Here is a 9,238-nt window from a genome sequence, read left to right as displayed (position 1 = left end):
GCCCAAAGCACATTTTTGAACATGTCTCCCCATAGACATGTGTATGTTTCTGATGAGTACTTATCTAGGGATGGAGCTGTTGGGGCATGTGATGTGCATGTGTTTAGCTTTTGCCAAACAGCTTCGAAAAGTGGCAAGTGTGCAGATCCTCACAGATTCACATCCTTGCCGACTCTGGAACCATCGCTCCGTTCCTGCGGAAGCCACTCCAGTGGGGCATGACGGTACCTTCGGATAGAGGAAGTGGGTAAAGTTCACCCACGTCATACACTCTGTCTTCTAGAACCTAAAGGATGGTGGCTTCGGAGGTTCCAGCAGGTTCCCAGCACGTGACAGATTTCAAACCCAGATGCCTGTCGGAGTTACATCCAATGAGAGTGGGCAGGGTTAAGATCACAGACGGTAGTTAGGACAGGGCCAAAGAGAAGACTGTCTGTCTGTCTCAGGGAAGGCTCTGTTACTCAGCCCCTGCTGCCCACAGTGACCTCAGGCTGCCATCACCAGATCTTGTGTTTACCAGGAATCAACATCTGTGTGTGCAAGTCCCCACTTGAAGATGTTGTTGGCAATGGAAGAAAACCTTTCTGAAATCCGCGTGGGCCCCACCGGCCGCCACCCTGCAACCTCAGCTCAGCAGTCTGTGTCCAAGCATAAGACAACCCAGATTGGGGGACATTCTATAATACATCTGGCTAGTACTAAAGTGTCAAGGTTGCAATAAACAAGGAGTGACGGAGAAACTGCCACGACTCCGCGTGGACCAAGGGGGCGGGATGACTAAAGGCAACGCGGTATCTGGATGGGGTCCCAGGGCAGAACAACGAGGCCACAGGGCGATTTATGCCCCGGCTCCTCCCAGACACGGCGTGGACGGCAGCCGTGGACTTGCAAACGCCGGGACTGGGTCGGTGGAACACGCTCCAAGCACACACACAAGGCCACAGTTTATCTCACTGGCGTCGCCCCGGAAGTTCTGCCTTCTGCCTCTACAGCTGATATTTGTAACAGTGAAACTTGTTTTCCTCGAATCCTGTTTTGCCATTGGCAGCACAGAACAGGGCTGGGAAGAAGGTGGTTCCATCATAGCAAAGGATGAGGCCACAGGTCATTTGGTGAGGGACCCTGGGGGTCTCCCCACCTCGCCCCAGCTCGCCCACCTGCTGTCTGTGTTGCTGTCAGACACGATTTAACCGGAGTCTCCCTCTCCTCTCCCAAAGAAACGAGCATCGTGACCTGTACCCTCACCGGGTCACCAGAAGATTAAAACATCAGCCTGTGTGAAAGATGCTGTAAGTTTCTGTTCACCCCACGCAGAATTCTCCCTCCAGCGGTACGCGCACGGTGCATCTCACATTGCAAAGGAAAATCTCGTCTTACCATAAATTCAGCAGCCCCAGAGAACAGAGCAGCATATGCCGGTTGCTTTTATAGGAGGAAATGAGATGGCCTGTGTGTCTCACACGGACAAGGCTCCGGAGGGGCCGGGTCGGCGCTTAGAACAAAGCCCAGACCATCTCTCGCATTGCGCCTTCCGCCCTGGCGGGGCTTAAGGCGAAAGGACCGCTGATCACAGGCAGACGCGCCCTTGCTCCGTCCCTCTCCGTGTGGAACTGTCAACGACTTTGCTGGTTCTGTTTCCACGTGTGCCGGGTCACCAGACTCCCAGAGCCGACAGAAGCGAAACGCACGTCTGTGGAATCCCGCGACGTGGAAACACAGACGGGACCTCGTGGCTCCCACAGCATCGCGGGAGGAAGGTTGTTCGGAATGTCGGCACACGACTGGATTCGGCTCTTGGGTACGTTCCAGGTCTTATGTGGCCCCGAGGTACCTAAATAGTCGTCGACATTTAAAAATCGGAAATCTCGTATAAAAATGAGGATTTACACTTTCTGGTGAAACATCAGAAAATGGGGCCACCCTGGCCTGCATTCCCATAGGGTCCCAATTGGCTGTAAGTATTCACGTGTTTGTCTTTGGTCCCCACTGTCCTGTCTCAGAAGGTGCAGCTCAGAGAGGTGAGATGACTTAGGCAAGGTCACACCGCGAATCCGCTCGGGGCCGTTCCTCCCACGCCCGCGACCGGCCCTGCGCTCACATGGACTTGAGCTGCCACGAGAAGCGGCCTCTCCGCGCTGCCCTGCGTGCCGGCGTCTGCGCACTTTGGCTTTTGAGCATCTGAGCTGTAATAAGTCTGTTTTCTAAGAGGGCGACATGGATTCTATAGCATTGGCATCGATACAACGAGTCATGAGCGTGCGGATCTGCCGCGAGGCCCGGGCAGCAGGGAGCCGCAAAGAGGCTGTCTCCAGACTGACTCCACGTGCTCTCCCGGCGAGGCTCCGAAGTCACGGGCGGGGACGAACGTGGCTTCTCGTCCCCCTTCTCCTCTCACCAGGTTGCCGGGGCATCCTGGGGACCCATCTCTGCATGTTCTGGCGCCACGTGAGGTGGGAAGAAGTCGGCGGTCGGAAGCGGGGCAGGGCGAGACCGAGAGCGGAGAGGCCGCAGGACGCGCCGTGGCTCTGCGCTCCGGGCTGGCTGTGGACGGTCTTCCGTGGTTTCGAGGCCACACTTCAGCAAACTATGGCCCGCAAGCCAAATCGATGATCATTTTCATGTTATTTGTTTCTTTCCTTATTTCCTACATACATATATTATATATAAATGTCAGTGAATGTAAATATAAAACATATATATTAAATTTATATAATATATATAATTATGCATATAAAAATAGTGTCAGTGAATGCTAGGTAGGGAAATGAAGAAGGAAACAAACGCAGAGATTTCTAGAAAGCGTGGTCAGGAAGGTGTCTCGGAGAAGGCGGCATCCGAGCAAAGAGCTAAAGGAAGACAGGGCGCGGGCGTGGTGGGCATCTCGTGGGTGGACGTCCCTAGCAGAGGGGACAGAAGGTACGAAGACGCTGAGTCGGAGCAGCAAAGGCAGAGGGCAGGCGACCAGGGCAGGCTACGGTGGGAGTTTGGGTTTTGCTCAAGAGTTGACGGAAATCGATGGAGGCCTGAGAGCAAGGGGGCAGCCTCGGGAAGAGGACACGGGGGAGGGGGGGGTTGGGGGGGTTGAGGGGGTTGCCGGTTGGTTCCCGGGGGGGGTTGTTGGGGCCCCGGGGCCAGGAGACGCTGGAGTTCAGGGACATGAGCAGGGGTCAGCCCTGGGTACATTCCGGAGATGCCGCCCAGGGGACCTGAGGACGGGCTGCACGGGTGGGAGAGAGGAAGGAAGGAGCTCAGAGGTTCTGCTCTGAGGAACGCTGTGTGGGCCACACGTTTGCAGATGGGGCGGGAGAGGCTTGGAGGCGAACCCAGGGGGTGAACGCTCCTGGCAGCTGGAAACGGCGTCAGCTGGTCGCCACAGGATGACATGGAGCAGGGACAGCCCTGCTCGACCCACAGCAAGGGGGCTGCAGGGCGACACCATTCGTAGTCGCAGAATTAAAATCAAAAGACGAAAGTGAGCGCCGCACACCACACGACCGCCGAATCTTTCTCCGTGGGGCAGACACAGCTCACAGCGTGGACCCGCCTTCCATCTCCTCTTCTTCCCGCGTCTCCGCTGCCCTGACGCTCTGAGGTTAGGGTGACTTGTGCCCCGGACTTTTCCATCTCCTGGGGAGCTCACGCGCTGCCCGGACGCCACAGAGCTGCCCTCGTGGCATCTGCGAGCCACGGCTCTCCCTCCAGGCTGTTGCCGGCACGAGGAGAGCTCCCTCCTCTTTCACCAAAATAAACGGAGACAACTTGTGGATGATACTGAGCAAAGACCATCAAATGATTCATTATTTGGCTGCGAATGCTGAAAACACAGCTGTACTCACTGGAGCTAAGAAAGTGACTTCCGTCCTCTCATTGAATATAGACTTTCACTCATCAGCTCCTTTTATTTATTTATTTTTATTTTATTTATTTTTTTTTTTGAGACAGAGTCTCACTGTGTTGCCCGGGCTAGAGTGCTGTGGCGTCAGCCTTGCTCCCAGCAACCTCAAACTCCTGGGCTCAAGCGATCCTCCTGCCTCAGCCTCCCGAGTAGCTGGGACTACAGGCATGCGCCACCATGCCCGGCTAGTTTTTTCTATATATTTTTAGTTGTCCAATTAATTTCTTTCTATTTTTAGTAGAGATGGGGTCTCGCTCTTGCTCAGGCTGGTTTCGAACTCCTGAGCTCAAACAATCTGCCCGCCTCGGCCTCCCAGAGAGCTATCAGCTCCTTTTAAAATGTGATCTCAATGCCATGCCGACAACGAAAGCCTTCAGGGTCTGTGGTTTCTTTGCCAGGGGGAGTTGGAAATATTTTCTTTGAAGTGTTTTGACGTAGGCATTAGCCGACCGTGGAGTTGAACCAGGAGCTAACATTTCTGTCACACCTCCAAGGTGCCAAACCATGCCTTAGACACTGTCTGTGTATTGCTGTGTTTGCTCGCTCATCTAACGAATGTCTGTTGAATTCTTTCTGGGTGCGCTAGCTCGTAAGATACCTTTGTGCAAACCAGACAAAGGTTCCCTTCTGGGCAAGACACAGCCTGACCCCCAGGAAGACACAGTCTGGCACCTGCCGGGCTGAGCGGGGGCCGGGTGACTTTTTGCGCAGCCATCCTCTGAGGCCCTACGTGCAGGCTGATCTCTGCACTGGGGCAACAGCAGGAGACACAGAAGGCAGAACCCCTACCATCATAGAACGCGTATCCTGGTTAGGAAGACAGAAGAAAAAAAATACATCAGATGAAAACATATTCTATGAAGAAGATAAAGAAAAATAAGTTCAAAGAGAGGAGGGGAAAAGATGCTAGCTAGGGAACATTTGGGCAGAGGCCTGAATGACGGGCACAAAGCCACGTGGCTCTCCCAAGGAAGGCAGAGGGCCTGGTGTGTGCAAAGTCCCTGGGGAAAGCAAGGCTTGGGGTTTTGGAGAAGCACCAGGAAGTGGCTGCAGTCTTCTCAGTCGGGAAGACGATAGTAGGAGAAGGAGGATCGAGAGGAGAGCAGGGAGCACCGCTGCTCAGTGCCGAGACCTCGGTACCCAGCTGCAAGCAAACGCCGCATTGCTCAGTGAGGCAGTCACAGGGCTGCCCGACCGCGAATGACGTTGCAGAAACCTTTTGTACCTTTGGGTACCAGCGGCTTCTTCCCTAGGATGATCCAGGACCTTTCTCTCTGGCATGATACCCTCGCTGGGACTCAGATCTTGTGTTTATTCCTAATAAGTTCCTTGGGAATTCAGAGTAATCCCGAGCATTTCCCTGTCTTCCCTCCCCTTTCGGAAGCAGGTTACCCCAACGGGCGAGAGGACCCCCACGTGGGCGCATCTTCCAGGAAACATCACACCAAGTCTGAGATACGCTTGCCAAGCTTCAACACCATCGATCCCCAACCTTCTTAGAATCTGACCTGGATCTTTATCACAGAGTGAGCGTCTGTTTAATCCCTTGCTTTTGAAAACACACATAATCCTGTTGCAGAAAAATAAAACAGCGAATCGAATTTGGGAAAAGAGGGTGGCAGATGAGGGAGACATCCTGAACCTCGCAGTTTCAAAGGATTATTAGAGGAATGATCCTGTTCTTACCAAAAAGGATTCGCTCTGCATGACGATGGCATTCCAACATCCATAACGCCCAGCTGCAGGCGTTGGTCCCTCCCCGGGCTCCGGAACGCAGTGCCTTCACCGCCCCTGCCCGGCCTCCCAGGTCAGAACTTCATCCGCAGACCCTGGGTTCCCAGAGGATTTGTTAGCACTGGCAGATGGGAAAAGTCGCCCTTCCGTTGTAAGAAGGAGCAAAACTGATTTATAAGGATGCTTCGAAAAACAGAAACTCACGGTGTGTATCGTCGTCTCTCGTTAATCCATCGAGACAACATTCCTGCGGATCCGGCGAGCTAGCTGTCGGACCCTGATCCGTCACAAACCCGTGGGGGTGTCTGACCAGGGGCTCATGATTCCTCCGTGTATACGGTGAAGCTGGTGCCATCTGCCCTTCCTGTCTCTCGGGGTGAACCGAGCGTCGGTGAGCTGGCTGTTCCTGACTGTCTCCTGACCCCACGTTCATGCATCAAGACTGCGCTGTCCATGAGGCCGTGTGGCAGCTAAACGGCCTCCCAGAAAGATGACCCAACTTGCCCTTCCACCAACACGTCGTGAGAACCACGCGTCCTCAGGCCCTCGCCCACATCGGCATTAACACCCTTTAAACTATCGATTTTCTAGATGAAAAACACGATCTTGCTATCTTAATTCATTTCTAGCCCTTACATTTTTTCAGGCAAGTATTGGCCACATGCCCCAAAATGTGGCCATCATGTTCTGAAAAAAAACACATTTTAACAAACATAAGTTCCTTGTTAGGAAAAAGGAAACAGAGTTTCCATCCTCGCTCGGACAATATTCTAGCCTGTACCCGCCACCACGCTGCAGAACGGAGCCAGGGCAGGAAGCAGGGAGGGCAGGCAGACCAGCGGGCTGGGGCAACGAGCTCGGGGATCGAAGCTCCTCCCCAGAGACAAGCGTGCGGGTTGGAGACGGGAAAACACGAAGATGCCTCACGAGAAATCAGCCGTGGTGAGCGAGGAGGGTCCCCTCCTTTCTGAGAGGGGGGCATCTCCATGCCCACATACCTATGGGAACGCAGGAGACGGCACAATGATGCCGCGTAAACCTGGCCACGTGAATCCAGATACACCTATCTTAGGACGCTAAGACACACGGCGGGGGAGAGAGAGAAAGGAAGAGAATGCGATGTCTAATATAGTGCGTCACGTTCTGGCTCCCGAGTGTAAATTTGTCTCAGGAACATATTTTGGGGGAGGCGTCTCTGGCAGGACAAGATTCAAGCCTTTTTTGCATCCTTTGAACAAAATAACATCACGACCCCACGTTCATTTACATTTAATAATTTATTTATTGTCAAACTTATCTTGGGACTAAGTCATATCTATTTAGCATTGTCTATCAACTGTTTCATCTGGAAATTTTAAAAAAAAAAAAAACAAGACTACAAGGTCCTCAAAGGCAGAACTTTCTCCTAACGGCTCCCTGGTGCTCCGCACATGGCAGTCGGTGCTGAGGACGTCGGAACCGGACACGCGTCTCTGCCGTCCCCCGTGGGAGCCGCTACCAACCTGCAGCTGCTGAGCACCTGGCGCGTGGCTCACCCTAACCCAGATGCGCCCTGAGCGCAAAGGGAACACCAGATTTTCAAGACTTAACACCCCCCAAAAAAGTAAAATAAACTATTAATAATTATATACCGATTTCATATTGAAGCAATCATATTTAAGACAGATCAGTTTTGATAATGGTATATTATTCAAATTAATTTCCATTGGTTACTCTTTACTTTTCGTAACACGGCTGCTCGAAAATTTAAAATTGCTTTTGTGGCTCACATTGGAGGCTGACTCCGTGTGTCCATCAGACGGTGTTCCTTCTCCTGGACCCCGCTGGGATGGTGGGGCGGAGGGACAAGCCCCCTTCAGAACCACCACGAAATGTCACCTCTGGGCAGAGCATGAGGAAGCCTCCTGTTAAGCCCATGAGTCCCCTCCCTGTGTCGGCGATCGCGGCCTCCGTGTCACCAGGGCAGGCGTGTGACGGTGGGGGCGTTTTCAGTTTTTCATACAGATGTTAAAAATATTATAAATTCTGTGCCATCGTGCAAAAGCATAAAGCCACAGGATGTGGGGTTCGCCAAAAAAGACTTAGTTTCATTTTTAGCACAGTAGGAAAAAACATTTTCAGTAGGGAAAAAACAATTAAACACGGCTTATGTGAAGAAATAACTAGGAGGCGCACACGCAGTAGGTTCTAGCGTGACACGTGCTCACGGAACAGCGTCCTGTCCCCTTGGGGGACACTACTGAGCACTCACAGAAATCACTCCCTGTTCCTTTCTGTTGGCTTTCTTCAGGTAAAGATTAAGAAAATACGGCGATCAGCCGGGCACGGTGGCTCACGCCTGTAATCCTAGCACTCTGGGAGGCCGAGGCGGGCGGATTGTTTGAGCTCAGGAGTACGAGGCCAGCCTGAGCAAGAGCGAGACCCCATCTCCACTAAAAATAGAAAGAAATTAATTGGACAGCTAAAAATATATAGAAAAAATTAGCCGGGCATGGTGGCGCATGCCTGTAGTCCCAGCTACTCGGGAGGCTGAGGCAGGAGGATCGCTTGAGCCCAGGAGTTTGAGGTTGCTGTGAGCCAGGCTGACGCCATGGCACTCTAGCCCAGGCAACACAGTGAGACTCTGTCTCAAAAAAAAAAAAAAAAAAAAAAAACACGATGATCATTTTATTCTGCCCCAGAGGCGACCCCCTTCTGGGCCATTGCTAAGTCTCCTTCGTCTACCTCTGCCCACCAGCTGATTGTGGATGGTTAGCCCATGCCGAGATTTTCTGAAATCGATCCCTTTGTTTTTCAGCCTGTTATCTGCCAGTATTTCAAAATCAAAACAATTCACAAGAATTATCTAGATTTCTGGCTTCTCTGGAAAAGTTGGAAGTGCTGGCAGCCCTGGCCTGTTCCCCTGGCATCGCACCTGCTAGAGTCAGGAGGCCAGCGCTGGGAGAGGGATGTCTGCGGCTCTCACTGGCCACACTCCTCGCCACTCCCTCTTGTCCCCCCAGCTCTAAGAAGGGCAGGTGCCACCCATGCTTGCTGTTATATTTCTCATATTCTGGAAACATTTCCCTGGGAAATGGACTGGGAAGCCTGTTTCTTATGTTTGCATCTTGTCTATTATATTCTCTGAACAAAGATGATTCTGTCTGTTCCCATCTTATACCGCAACGCTCAGAACAGCCAGGGCTCTTTATAATGAAGACAATAAAACAACATTCTAAGCATGCACATATTCACATGTAAAGAATACTCCAACCCTTGAGTCTATTTAATATTACGTAGTGTAGCTGGTTATCTGGCCATATAATAAGAAAAAAAAAATCTCTTAGCCCCAGTTGTGTGGGTTGTTTAAAACACACATCCCCGATGTATTTATATAAATTTCAGTTGCAACACAGAGACCGAAGGCAGCCTGTTTTCTCACTATCATATTTTATAATCTGTTGGCAGATTTATTATAATGTTGATCAAAGGTTTAAAATTCACGCTAACTCTAGCTGCAGAAATTGTTTTCAATCAGTTTCCATTTTGCAGCCTTGGGACACAATAAAACCCCAAAAGAAGCAATCCTGGCCTGGCACCAAGCAGTGGGAGACCACACAGCTCCCTGCC

The sequence above is a fragment of the Propithecus coquereli genome, unplaced genomic scaffold (assembly GCF_000956105.1).
Source record: "Propithecus coquereli isolate 6110/MARCELLA unplaced genomic scaffold, Pcoq_1.0 Scaffold556, whole genome shotgun sequence".
Classification (NCBI taxonomy): Eukaryota; Metazoa; Chordata; class Mammalia; order Primates; family Indriidae; genus Propithecus; species Propithecus coquereli.
This window is presented reverse-complemented; position numbering follows the sequence as displayed.